At 37.5% G+C, this 13,569-nt stretch overlaps 1 pseudogene; it reads right to left on the bottom strand.

The window, feature by feature from the left end:
- Window positions 1-212: 212 nt before the first annotated feature.
- Window positions 213-2,944, bottom strand: LOC139440137 (putative olfactory receptor 2B8; annotated as a pseudogene).
- Window positions 2,945-13,569: the final 10,625 nt, after the last annotated feature.

The following is a 13,569-nucleotide window of genomic DNA, read 5'->3' as shown; positions in this document are numbered from 1 at the left end:
AGTTCTAAGGCCATGGAAGTGTCCAAATCAAGGCATCTTCAGAGATGCTGTCTCACAAGAGCTACAGCTGTGAGTGATCAGACACATGGCAGTGCATAATGACAGCTTTGCACAAATCAAGGCAGCAAGCCAAGCTCTCTCTCTGAGCTCAGTTGTGGGTAATCGGGTATATGGCTCCCTTCTCTGCTGTCATTCAGGCCTCTATCTCAGCCTCATGGGGGTTCTCTTTTTGGGACTCTGAGCTCCATGATTGCATTCTCAGCCTCTGGGTCCTCTTTCTCTGCCTCTTGGGATTTCTTTCTCTGCTTTTTCTTAATGATAAGATAATAATAAAATGGTTAATGCACAATTTATGTTCATGAAATAATTGAATAAATTAGTCTACTGAATTTAATATGTCATTACTAAGTAGTCAACTTATTGAACTGCAATCATTATTAATTTAATTCTCTTAGGTTTTTTGATTTAATGAAGTTAACATTGCCACACAATATGTGTCCCTCTTTTAATTCATTCATTTATTTGCATGTATTGATAAAACCTTAAGTAAGCAATTGACACTCTTTTCTAAGTTAGGCTAGAATAATGGTAAATTAATATGAGACTTACTCGGAAGGATCAGTGGGCTTAATTGACAGGAGAAAGAACCAGAGTCCAGATGCCTCAGACATTTCTGAGTGAAGAAATAAAGTGGGTGTGGAAATTCCAATATTTATAAGTTCATTATTTTTTTCTTGTTTTCTTGTCAATTTTGGAGTGGCACTTGTAGTCATTTCCATACTGTAGAAAGAATACTGAATGTGAAAATGATCAACACCTCCTGTAGCATGGGCACAAACTTCTTATCTCTGAATGATTCCAATGGAACCACAACAACACTGTGGGGATGTAATTCATAATGACCACGGCAAATTCCTATGGTATTATGGGCCTATTTTCCATCAGTAAGAGGATGTCATTTTCCTTTCTATGCAGCCAAAGTGGAAAGCCTGTAGGAAAGAATTGAAATGTCACCTCCCATTTTAAAATTAGGTTGGCTTTTAGAAAGAAAATACATCCCTTGAATTTAAAGAATAAATTCAGCCCACCTTATTAATCCATGTAAATCCACTCAATAAAATTAATTTGTGGGAACAGGTTATAATTTTAAAAAAAAGAAAAGAAAAGAAAAGAAAGGTTTAGATTTGGCATCATATTACAAAAGAAATAGCAAATAATAATTTATTAATTCACAGAAGTGAATGTGTTAGTTTGTTTGATATGCTAAAAATCTTTTAGGCAATGGGAAGATTATATTGAGAGAGCCTATGCTGTCTGGCTCTGAATGCAAAAACCAAAGCCAACACGTTTAAGTAGAAAAGAAGCAGACTTCCAGGTTAATTTTAGAAAGAATAGGATAGTTAGAATGCCCATCAAAATATGGAGCATTTATCTTGCAAAAACCAAATGCCTTTGTTGTAGAAATGTTCAAATTTGAATGATGACTGTTCAATAAATATTTTATGGAGGGTCATACACTGGACTTATTAGGTTGAGGGCCTCTAAAGTAACTATCCATTTGGAGATGTATGATTTTAGATAATCTAATGGTAAGATCAATCTTCCCCCCAAAATTGTATGTGGACTTTTAAATATTTCACCTTTGAAGATTACAAAACACTCTTTTATCTAATTTCACCTTCACAAGAGCCTCACAACTATGACAGCAGGTATCTTTATTTCTCTTTTTGGCAATAATAGTGACAAAGAGAGAAAGTAAATGACTTTCCCAAGGTCATGGAGTTGTGGCCAGGTACAGTATAGATAGGTATTGTTAGCTAATCTGCTCAGTTATCTTACCCTTACAGATTTATAAAAATGTAAACGTAAACACATATGTGTGTGTGAGTGTATTTTCTAACACATGAGCTAGGCTACTTAGAAATAAAAGAGATACTACCATATTTTCATAATTAAAAGCATCTCATGGCTCACTACCATTAAGCCCTTCTCCATTTGCTAGTATCTATCATCCTGTCTCATTCTTCCTTTTTCATGACTCTTTCCCAATCACCCTTCTCCATGCCCCTTTCATATCTTTATTCCATAATGTATAAATGAAAGGATTTAGAGTTGGGGTGACAATTCCATAAAATAAGGCCATGAATTTGCCCCAGCCCTGGGAGGCAGTGGGAGCAGTTTGCAGATATGTGAAAAAGGAAAACCACTGTCAAGTGGGAAGAGCAAGTGACCAGGGACTTCCAGTGTCCTTCAGATGGCCTAATCTTCCACAAAGCCTTTGCAAAGCAGCTGTAGGAAATAAGAATGAGAAGGAGGGGCACCAGGAGTAAAAATGCACTGACCAGGAAGAGCTCCATCTGATTGAAGGTAGCATCTACAAAGGCTAGTCTGAAGAGAGCTGGCATTTCACAGAAGACATGGTCTATGGCATTTCTTCCACAAAGGGGAGCCTGCATGATGAGCACCATCTGCACTGATGAGCTGGTCAAACCCATCAGCCAGGTCATGGTCTCCACTTGCAAACAGACACAAGGATACATGAGTGTGGTGTAGTGCAGAGGCTGGTATACTGCAACATAATGGTCAACAGCCATTACTGCCAGAAGGATGCACTCTGTGGAACCCATTGTTAAGACCATATAGAGTTGACCAACTCAACCACCGTAAGTTATCACCTTATCTGGACCCTTCAAGTTGAACAGCAGCTGGGGAACTGTTCTGGTGGTGTAGCAGAGATCCATGGAAGATAAGGGCTGAGGAAGAGGTACATTGGGGTGTGGAGACAGGGATCCAGATGAGCCAAAAAAATGATTACTGTATTGCCAAGCAAGGTCAGCAAGTAGAAAATTACAATGAAAACAAAGAGGGCCAACTCCAGCAGAGGCTGGCTAGAGAAACCCAGCAGGAAAAAGCCACTGAAAAAACTGAAGTTGGGGCTGACCATTACATCTCATTGCATAGTTGCTAAGAGAGAAGATATATTTACATAAATAGGTAGCCAAGATTGAATAGAAATCTACAATTTCAATACCTTTTCTGGGCACCACACTAAAAGAGGCAATGGGAGCATATTCTTGATTTTTAGTCTTTTAGTTCTTGAATATAAATAATAATTCTAAATTTCAACCCTTACTCCAATTTTATGTCTTTTGATGCCTTCTCTAGGATTTTTCTCTTTTGCATATTTTCTAAATACGCAATATCTGGACACTTTACTTGTCTGTTTCTTTGCCTCTGCTCTAATCATGCTTATATCCCCTCAATTTTAGAACCTAAAAGTGCTTTTAGACTTCGTTTTGTCCTTTCTATTCCCTTTGCCTTCAACTATCCTGTACTAAATGAGGATGCAAAGTTATATGATTTCAATATCTACATGTAATCAGAAGGCTCAATTCTCTGATTTCATTATTGTACAAGATAGGAACTGAAGCTGCCCCTCTTTCTTCATGGCTACATATTATTATCTTATATATATATTTTCTGTCCTTTTGATTTCCTGAAAGAGAACTCACGAAGTTTACAATTATCATGCAACAGTAAATCCAATGGGTTTGTCTCACTCCCATTCCTCCTCATTATCTTAATAATGAAATATATTAATCACTGTGCTTTTATTCTTTAAACTCTGATCATTATGAAATTCTTAACAGTTTAATTCTTCCTCTATTATGACGGATTCCTCTTTACTGTATTGAATTTTATTCTTCTGCCTCCTTCCCATTATTGTCATTTCAGAGTTTTCAATATCTCTTTTCATGGGGCATTTTTGGTACACTGGAATTGTCCTGCATGACATGGCAATGAAGAATATAGGCCATTATACATTTTGTCATAGCCTATAAAATTGTGTGGGGCAGAATGTAAACTATAATGTAAACTATAATCCATGGTTTAGTAGCAATGCTTCAACATGTGTTCATCAATGGTAACAAATGTACCACACTAATGAAAGATGTTTTTAATGGGGGAAAGTGTGGAAGGGGGGAGGGGTGGGTATGTGTGAATTTATATTTTTGATGTAACATTTATGTAATCTAAAACTTTAAAAGTAAAAAAATCTGTTTTCTTCTCTTTTATGTCAGCTCTTTCCAAAAATTTTCACACAATCACATAACTTCAATTCATTGCTGCTGAATCCATGAGTTTATCTTCAGTTCTTTTTAAATGTTTTGATTATGAAACTGCATACTAGTATGTCTGTGTTCATATATGCATATATTAATTGCACCTTTAATTCAGCATATCTAGCTGAGAGTCCAAGTTCCAACTACAGAAGTTTTTGATGATGCACATGAAAACAGTGCATACCATTTCCCAGGCTTCTCAACTGAAAATGCAGCTTCCTAGATGACCCGAACTTCTGCCTCCTGTAACTCAATCCTGTCCTACTGCCATCATTTTGTATCAGACCCTAAAAATTCACTGAAATATGACCCTTTATCATGTTTCTTCCAAGATAAAAATATGCAGCACCTTCTCAGTTTGTAAAATAGTCAAATCAATACTGTTTTCATGTATGAATTGCTCTGTGAGCTTCTGAGGTTTTCTGTGTTTAGCAGTCATTCTGCATTTAAGACAAACTGACTGTTATATCTACTGCTTCCCTATATTACAATTATCTTTACCATGCATCTTATAAGAATCTTGCAGGAAAGAGCAATAAACAATGTTTTAAAGGCCTATAACTGTGACTTAAGTAGAAAACAGTTTTCCATCTCTCTGATTTCTTTTCTCTACAAGCTTTTTCATGCCCATCTCGTTTACGTAATGGTTATCAGTCATGATCTCTAATCAGACAATTTGCAAATACATACAGACACACACACACACACTCTTCATGCTTGGCCCCCAATCTCACATTTTCCATTCAGTTAATTCATTCTAAAAATAAAAGACAAAAAGATTGTTGTCTTCTGAATCAATATTGTGTTCTGTCAAAATTACCACAGTTCTTCATGAATGAAATAGATATCCTGAAAGACATTCACCTCCAGAAAATTTCCTTCTGAACCAAGTTAAGTTACTTAGAAATGTCCATGATGGTTACAGCTTTGTCAGAAGATTCCATCTGTAATTTTCTTCTTGGCAAGGAAAACCCTTAAACACAAAAATATAGAATAAAGGAGAAAATAAAAGTAGAGCAGATCACTTCAAAAATTGATTTATGCCTGTACTTTCCCAATGAGGACTGTCCATTTTTACTCTCTTAATGATATCTTAAAAAACTATTTTATAGTTCCTAAAAATTGAATCTAATTATAAATGATCTATAAAGTTATTTTCTTTTACAGAATAACATTCATTCATATGTCAAAAGAGGACAAGATTGTTCAAATCACTAGCATTGTATTCAGATCATTCATTTTCTAATTAACACTTCCTCCATGAATTTTAGTGACTAATTAATAGTATGGGATCTCTATATAAATAGTTTATTTAATCAATTCAAATAAATGAATAATATGTATGTGTCTGGTAAAATACTTAAAAAATAATATTAACCTCTCTTTAATCTGATTAACAGCTGAGCATTTAATTATTTATTTGTTCCTGATAAAGTAGCCATAGACAAGTGATTGACTTTGTCTCCATAAAGGTTTCACCTGAAGGTTTTAGGGACACTTGCAGGTAGAGAGAAAAATGTAGGCTTTCTTGGCAAAATTGCTACCATTTTTTACCTGAAGTTGAAAAGCAGGCATCAAGAATGAAGAAAGGTGTAAGCTCCTAAAACAGTGAAATCTTCTCTAAAATTATGAGAGAGTGAAGAAGACACAATGAGGGCTATGTGGTATATTTATTGGCTGTAGTCACTGGGGCAAAGAATTCCAAGGAAGCAATTAATATCTGCATTCACTAGTATACTGTTAGCCAGGAATCACTTTAGGAAAAGGAGGCTTATAGGGTAGATCTTTTTGTCACTCTGTTCTAATTTGTTTGTTTAAAAGACTAGTTGCAGTTCCCAGATGCAGATACGACCACCAGTGGTGCCTGGTATCGCCTGAACTTGGAAATCACAACCTTCTTCAAAATGTGCCTCAGGAATTGTCAGACTATAAAGGACAGCTTGACTGTTCCTCAAAAAACTAGCTATAGATTGGCCATGTGACCCAGCAATTCCACTGCTAGGTGTATACCCAGAAGAACTGAAAACAAGGACACGAACCAATACATGACATCAATGTTCATAGCAGCATTATTTACTATTGCCAAAAGTTGAAACCAACCCAAATACCCATCAACAGAAGAATGGATAAAACGTGGTATATACATACAATGGCATATTACTCAACTGTAAGAAAGAATACAGTACTAACACATGGGATAACATGGACGAATCTTGAGGACCTTATGTTAAGTGAAGAAAGCCAGGCATTAAAGGACAAATGCATATAGCCTCTCTGATATGAATTAAGCAAATCAAGTTGTCTCAGAGAGCTACAGACTGGAAGATAGGATTACAGGAAATAGGGTGGGAGAGGAAGGTTGTGAGCCAACATCCACACAGGTAAAATCTATGTAGTTGCGAATGAAGGAATAAAACGGGGGCATAAGCATACTATTGGGTTGGGCTTGGCAAGCTTGAAAGGGGCTAGGGTTGGGAGGATGGGTTAGATGGTCCAAGGAATTGAGAGGAGGGTTGAGGGGAGCAAGTGAACATGGGAGGTTGTCGGGTATGTGGCTCAAAGTGTGTTAAGAAAACTCTTTAGAAAATATAATAAAGAAAGGTTGCTGGTATAAGGTTTTTGATGTGGGGGCATCTGGCACAGGGTGTACCTGGGCCAGACATTTAGGGAATGTGTAAGGGCTCATCATGTCATAGTATGCTATATCAGTGGATGGAGACCCATGCAATGAACAGGAAGGTGTTGTACCCCCATCCTGGGGAGGCCTGATGTTCTTGAACAGAAGGAAGGGTGTCCCTCGGGAGTATGGGTAGCTCCCAGTGGGGGAGGACAGACTAGTGTGTCAAGCCCTCAGCATTATTGCAAGTATCTATTAATCTTGCCCTTCAAACAGTGAAGCTTGGATGTCACTGTGGGCTCCAAGGGAAGAGGGAGAGAGGAATAGAATGTTTGGAAGAGGGCGTAATTCAGTGGCAATGGAAGTGTTCTACATGATGCAATGATGGATACAGGCCATGTTAAATATCACCAAAAATTTATAAAGGTGTAGTCTAAAATGTAAACCACAATGTAAACCATAATGTAACTAAGAATTTATAAAAGTGTACAGTCTGAAATGTAAACCATACTGTAAACCACAATGGAACCATGGTTAGTAGTTATGTTTCAAAATCTGTACATCAGTTGCAGCAAATGTAACATCCACATGTAAAAAGATAATTGCTGGGGAATGAAGAAAAGGATTTGATGTTGGGTATATAGCAGTTCCCTATATGTGACTTTACTGTGACCTAAAATTTTTTTGAAAACATATATATATATATAAGATGTAGACACTGAGGAAGAAATAGAAGAGATTGCCTTGCCACTGTAAATAAGGGCAATACCTACCACAACAATGAAAGGGCAAACATCAAAAAAATTTTATGATCTTTTCTCATTTTTAATACCCAATTTATTTTTTACTTTATTTTAGTTTTTCTGAATTATTGTGTATTCTATTTCAAATCTTTAAACCTATCATTACTATTTCATTTTCTTATTAATTGAATTTGGGAATATATTAGACTTCATTTTTAAGAAGTTTTGGATCACAGAGCAGTTCAAACTATGGCAGGGGAGAAGCACTGGTGTGGGGTGTCATTGATGGGGGATGCATGGGTGAGAGGGAGTTTCCAGGGCATGCATATGGGGTATATAGATACGTTCATATTAGTTGGGTATTGACATAGGGGGTAAAAGTTTCACATGACTACTGAGAGGGTGCTGAGTTCCCATTCTGGGAAACTCTTTCACATTCCCCAATGGAGCAGCAACAATCCCCAAGTACAAGGGCAAATACCAGTGAAGAAGGATGGTCCAATGTTGGGCCCTTGATACTGATGACCATGCTTATGAGCCTGTGTGTTTGAAATTTCAACTAGACCTAGAGCTCAGGGTGCCTAAGAATTACCTCCTGAGAGCCTCCATGTTGCTCAAATGTGGCCACTCTCTAAGCCAAATTCAGCATGTAAATGCATTACCTTTGCCCCAGTGTGGGACATGACTCCTGGGGATGAGCCTCCCTGGTGCTGAGGGATTACTACCAAGCACCAGTTGGTGATGCAACCAGAAAAAGACCTTGAATAAAAGGGGAAAATGGTAAAGACAAATGAGTTTATATGGCTGAGACTTCAAAATGAGTAGGGAGGTCATCAGAGGGGTCAATCTTATACACATCTGAGAATGATGTCAGAGAGAGTCAAAGTAGATATAACGCCAGGTAGAGGTGCTCCTGAGTGCTATGGAGACTCCCAGTTCCTATGGTCATGAGAGATGGCTTTGGAGTTTGGTGCCTTGTTAGTGGGCTCTACTTTGGAATTTGTGCTCCTGAGTGTGATGGAGTTGGACTCAGATGTGACCTTTCTACACATGCCTCTTCTGTCACTTTTACTGAACCTGTGGTTGGTTCTGGGGTTAGTCTATGCTCAGGAGACCTGAATCTCTGTACTGTCTGTACTGTCTATATGCCAGCTGGGCCCTGATCCTCAGCAGAGTTGCCACACTAACTCTCCAGTTCACTGGACTTACCCAGATCAGCTAACAGTGAGGCGAAAGGTGAGGATGGTCAACAACCACACCAGGGAATCAGAGTATTTACACCTGCATATGGGACAATTCCATCCCTCAGCCATGTGGGATCTAAACCTCCTCCCCATTTGGAGGTGGAGTGGACACCGTCATCCCAGGGTTCTCAGGAAGGAGGAATAAAATATGGATTAGATTGGGCTTCCTGGTATTCTACTATGGAATTATTATGACTTTAGCAATGGAAGAAATCACATCATTGGTGTGGAGACAGTGGCCAACCAGAGTTGCTGAAGTCAGGGAGAGGGAAAAAGAGGTGTGATTAGGCATTTTGGGGACTTGGAGTTGTCCTCAATGATATTGTAAGGACAGATGCAGGGCATTATATATCTTGCCATAATCCACTAAATGGAATGGGAGATAGTGTAAACTACAACATAAACTATAATCCATGCTGTGTAGCAATGCTCCAAAATGTAATCATCAAATGCAATGGACGTATCACACTAATGAAAGAACTTATCAATGTGGGAGGAGTTGGTGGTGTGGAGAGTGGGGTATGTGGGAACCTCTTATATTTTATAATGTAAAAAAATAATCTTTAGCAGCTACATGTAACAACATGAATACAATTTATAAATACTAGGTGGAGCAAAAGAAGATAGACACAAAAGAGGACAAAACTAATCTGTGAAGATAAATGTCAGATGAGTGGTTTCCTCTGGCAGGGCAGGTGTGGGAAGAGATAGGGTGGGAGAGAAGGTAGCCTCCTTCAGGTGCTGGAACTGTTCTCCCTACTTATCTGTATGCTGGTTCACCGATGTATACATAGACAAAAACTCATCCAGCTGTGCAATCAAGTATATGCACTTACTCATGCATGCTTACCTCAATAAAAATTTAAAAGAAAATAAATCAGAATATAACAACATGTTATGGTGATTGAATGATCCAATATATAGAAATATATTAATGATGCAGGAGAGAGAATGAATTCCCAATGCAATCTCCTTGAGGTAGCAAGAGAAATGTGATCTAGGCCATAAGTGGGTGAATTGGATAAATATAGGAGTCTGAAAAGTTCAACCATCAAAACAAATGGAAAAACAGAGTATATGAGTGCTGGCACTGGCTGGTGGACACATTTGGTGGTGAATGTACACTGATGTTCTGTCTGCTTGGATTTTCTATACAAGTACATGATGTCAGAAAATAAACGTTAATAATAGAATAATCAAAAGTCTTATAATGAGGATTGTGGGAAGATGGCACTGGATTAGGCAGACAAGGCTCAGATCTCTCAAAAAAAAAAAAAAAAAAAAGAATGGAGAAAGAGTCAAAAGCTGCTTGAGGGAACTTCTTTGGGATTCAGCAGACCAGGGCAATGCTTCACAACTCTGAGGATAGTTTGGAACAGAGAGAGGAAGAACTCAGAACAACAAAGTGTGAGTTACTAAACTTTCTGCCCACAGGGAGGAGCTCCCCTCACCCATCCCCAAGATATTAAGCTGGGGCAAAACTCCTAGCTCATTGCAGCTGACTGAGAGGGGAACAGAAGTCTTCCTTTGGGTAAGCTGTTACAAAGGAAAAGGAAAGGCAATTTGGGAGGCATTTCTTAAGTCAATTCACCCAGCAGAGACCACTTCGAATGTGGGCTATAGCCAGACCAAAACAAAGGAAAACCAAGAGAGATACACCTATATGGAAAGGTGCACCAACAAGCACCATCTGCTGGGTGGCCTGGAAATGGCATGGACAAAAACCACACTGTGGTCTCTCTGTTCTCTAGCTTCTGAGAAAAAATTTGTGCCCCATTAGTGAGTTCCTGGGACAATTATGATAGTTTAAACAGGGCAGGTTGAAAGAATTGGGATAAGTTGAACCAAATATCAAAGAAGAGCTGTGAAACAAAAATAACAAGAGGTCAAAGAGAGAAATTGGTCATCAGAGTAAATTCACCAACATATTCAGATGTCTAGACATGAACAAAAAATTACAAACCTTACTAGGAAATAGGAAGAAATTATCCAGCCAAGGGAAAAAAAATATCCTGCAGAGATACAGGATTTGAGGCAATCAATTATGTTCACACAACTTCTCTTAAATCAGTTTAAAGAATTGAAAGAAGATATGATTAAAGAGATAAAGGATATTAAGAAGACACTGGGTGAGCATAAAGAACAATTGAAAGTCTGCAAAGAAAAGTAACTGACCTTATGGGAATGAAAGACATGATGGATAAGATAAAAAAAAATACATTAGAGGCCCATAAGAGCAGGTCTGGATTACTGAAAGACAGAATTAGTGATACTGAAGACCAAACATATGAACTGGAAAAGACAGGAGAACAGAAAGGGAAGAGAAATGGAACAGGTTCTCAGGGAATTGAACGATAATGCGAAACACATAAACATTCACATTATTAATTTCCCAGAAGGAGAAGAGAATGTAAAAGAGGCAGAAAGAATACTGAGGAAATAATGAATTAAACTTCCCTGCCATTATGAAAGACATAAATATCAATATCCAAGAAGACTACGTTCCTAAACAGAATAAATCTGAATAGACCTACCCCAAGATACCTACTATTCCAAACAACAAGTATCAGAGATAAAGAGAAGATTCTGAAAGCAGGAAGAGAAAAGCAAAGCATCACATACAAGGAAAACTCAATAAGATTAAGTGCAGACCTGTCATCAGAAACCATGGAGGAGAGAAGAAAGTGGTAAGATGTATTTAAGGTACTGGAAGAGAAAACTACCAGCAAAGATTCTGTATCTGGCAAAGCTGTCATTCAAAAATGAAGGTGAGTTCAAAGACTTCACAGACAAACAAAAACTGATAGAATATGTTACAAAAAGATCAGAATTACAAGAGATATTAAAGGGAGTGCTACAGCCTGAAAGAAGAAAAACAAGGGTGAGGGATTTTGAGAAGAGTGTAGAAATGAAGATAATTAGAAAGGGTAAATTAAAGGGGAAAAAGATAGACAATAGTATGATATGAAAACAGAAGGCTAAAGGTAAAAATGGATGAAGTATTAATGCCTTTAATGTAAATAACATTGAATGTTAATTGGCTTGAACTCCCCAATCAAAAGACATAGACTAATAGAATGGATAAAAAAAAAAAGAAGAGCCATTTATATGTTGTCTACAAGAGACTCACCTCAGACCTAAGGACTCAAGTAGGTTAAAACGGAAAGGTTGGAAAAAGATATTCCACACAAATAGTAACCAAAAAGAGCTGATGTAGAAATACAAATATCGGACAAAATATATTTTAAATGCAAAACTGTTATAAGGATTTAAGAAGGTCATTACATTTTAATAAAAGGGGCAATTCGGCAAGAAGAAATAACTATGTTAAATATTTATGCACCTAACCTCAGTGCCCCAAGATACATGAGGCACACACTGGCAAAGCTGAAGGGAGAAATAGATGTCTCTACAATAGTAAGTGGAGACTTCAATACTACACTCTTAGTATTGGATAGAATATCTGGATAGAGGATAGATAAAGAAACTCAGCTTGAATAATATGATAAATGAGCTAGAACTAACAGATATCTATAGAGCATTGCACCCCAAAAGAGAAGGATATACATGTTTTCAAGTGCTCATGAATCCTTCTACAAAATAGACCATATATTGGGTCACATGTCAAGTCTCAATAAATTTAACAAGATTGAAATTATACAAAATATTTCTCTTATCATAATATAATGAAGTTAAAATCAATAATGAACAAAAAGAGGGAAAATCATAAATATATGAAGATTAAACAACACATACTTAAATAATCAGTGGGTGTGATGGTTAGGCTGTGTTAACTCAGCCAGGTAATTGTGCCCAGTTGTTTGGTCAAGCAAGCACTGGGCTAATTGTAATACAAGGACACTTATGGACTTTAGTCACCAGTGAGTTTACTGCATAGAAAGCTGGTTACTTCTACATTAATAAAGGAGATGGCCATCAGCATTGAGTGATGCTTTGTCTAATTAGTTGAATGCCTTAAATGGGGAAGTGATTTCAGCATTCAAAGAGAATTTCCCAGCTCATCTTTCAACAGCAAACATCTCCCAGAAACTCATCAAGGACCTTCATTGGACTTTTATTGGAGTCCCTGGTTTGCAGCCTGCCTGTGGATTCTGGACTTGTGCATCCCCATGGTCATGTGAGAGTCTCTTATAAAATCTCATACTATTGACAGATATCTCCTGTTGATTCTGTTTCCCTAGAGAACCCTGACAAATAAAGAATTTGGTACCAGAGAGATGGGATCATGCTTTTGCAATTACCAAAATGCTGGAATGGTTTTATAAATGGTTAAGTGATATTTTTTTGGAGGAACTGTGAGATGCTTAGTAGAAAAGACCTACAGTGCTTTGAAGAGACTGATAGGATGAATGCTAAAGAGACTTTTTATGATGCCTTAGAAGTAAATGATGATACTATTATTGGAAACTGGAGGAAATGAAATCTGTGTTTTAAATTTGCAGATAACTTAGCAAGATTTACACCTGATGTTTTATGGAAGGCAGAATTTGAAAATGGCAAGCCTAGGCATTTAGCTGAAGAACTTTCTAAAGTAAACTTGGAGAATGTGACTTGGCTTCTGCTTGTAGCATATATCAAAATGCCAGACAAGAGAGATAAGCTAAGGACTGAATTGTTGGGCACAAAGAAAACAAATTGATTTCATAAATTCCAAGCCTCTGGAAATCAAGCTCCCAGCTGATAGTACCCCATTCGAGGACTTATCTAAACTTGCAAATGGATTGAAAGGAAAGACCTGTGGAAAGTCTTATTTTCTGATGGCTTGGATCCCTGCTTCCTGCATGCTAAACCAACAAACTTTTTGAGAGAGCTGTATGAAA

This window comes from Dasypus novemcinctus, chromosome 2 (assembly GCF_030445035.2).
Source record: "Dasypus novemcinctus isolate mDasNov1 chromosome 2, mDasNov1.1.hap2, whole genome shotgun sequence".
Lineage (NCBI taxonomy): Eukaryota > Metazoa > Chordata > Mammalia > Cingulata > Dasypodidae > Dasypus > Dasypus novemcinctus.
The sequence above is the reverse complement of the archived record's forward strand: the minus strand, read 5'-3'. Positions and strand labels throughout refer to the sequence as shown.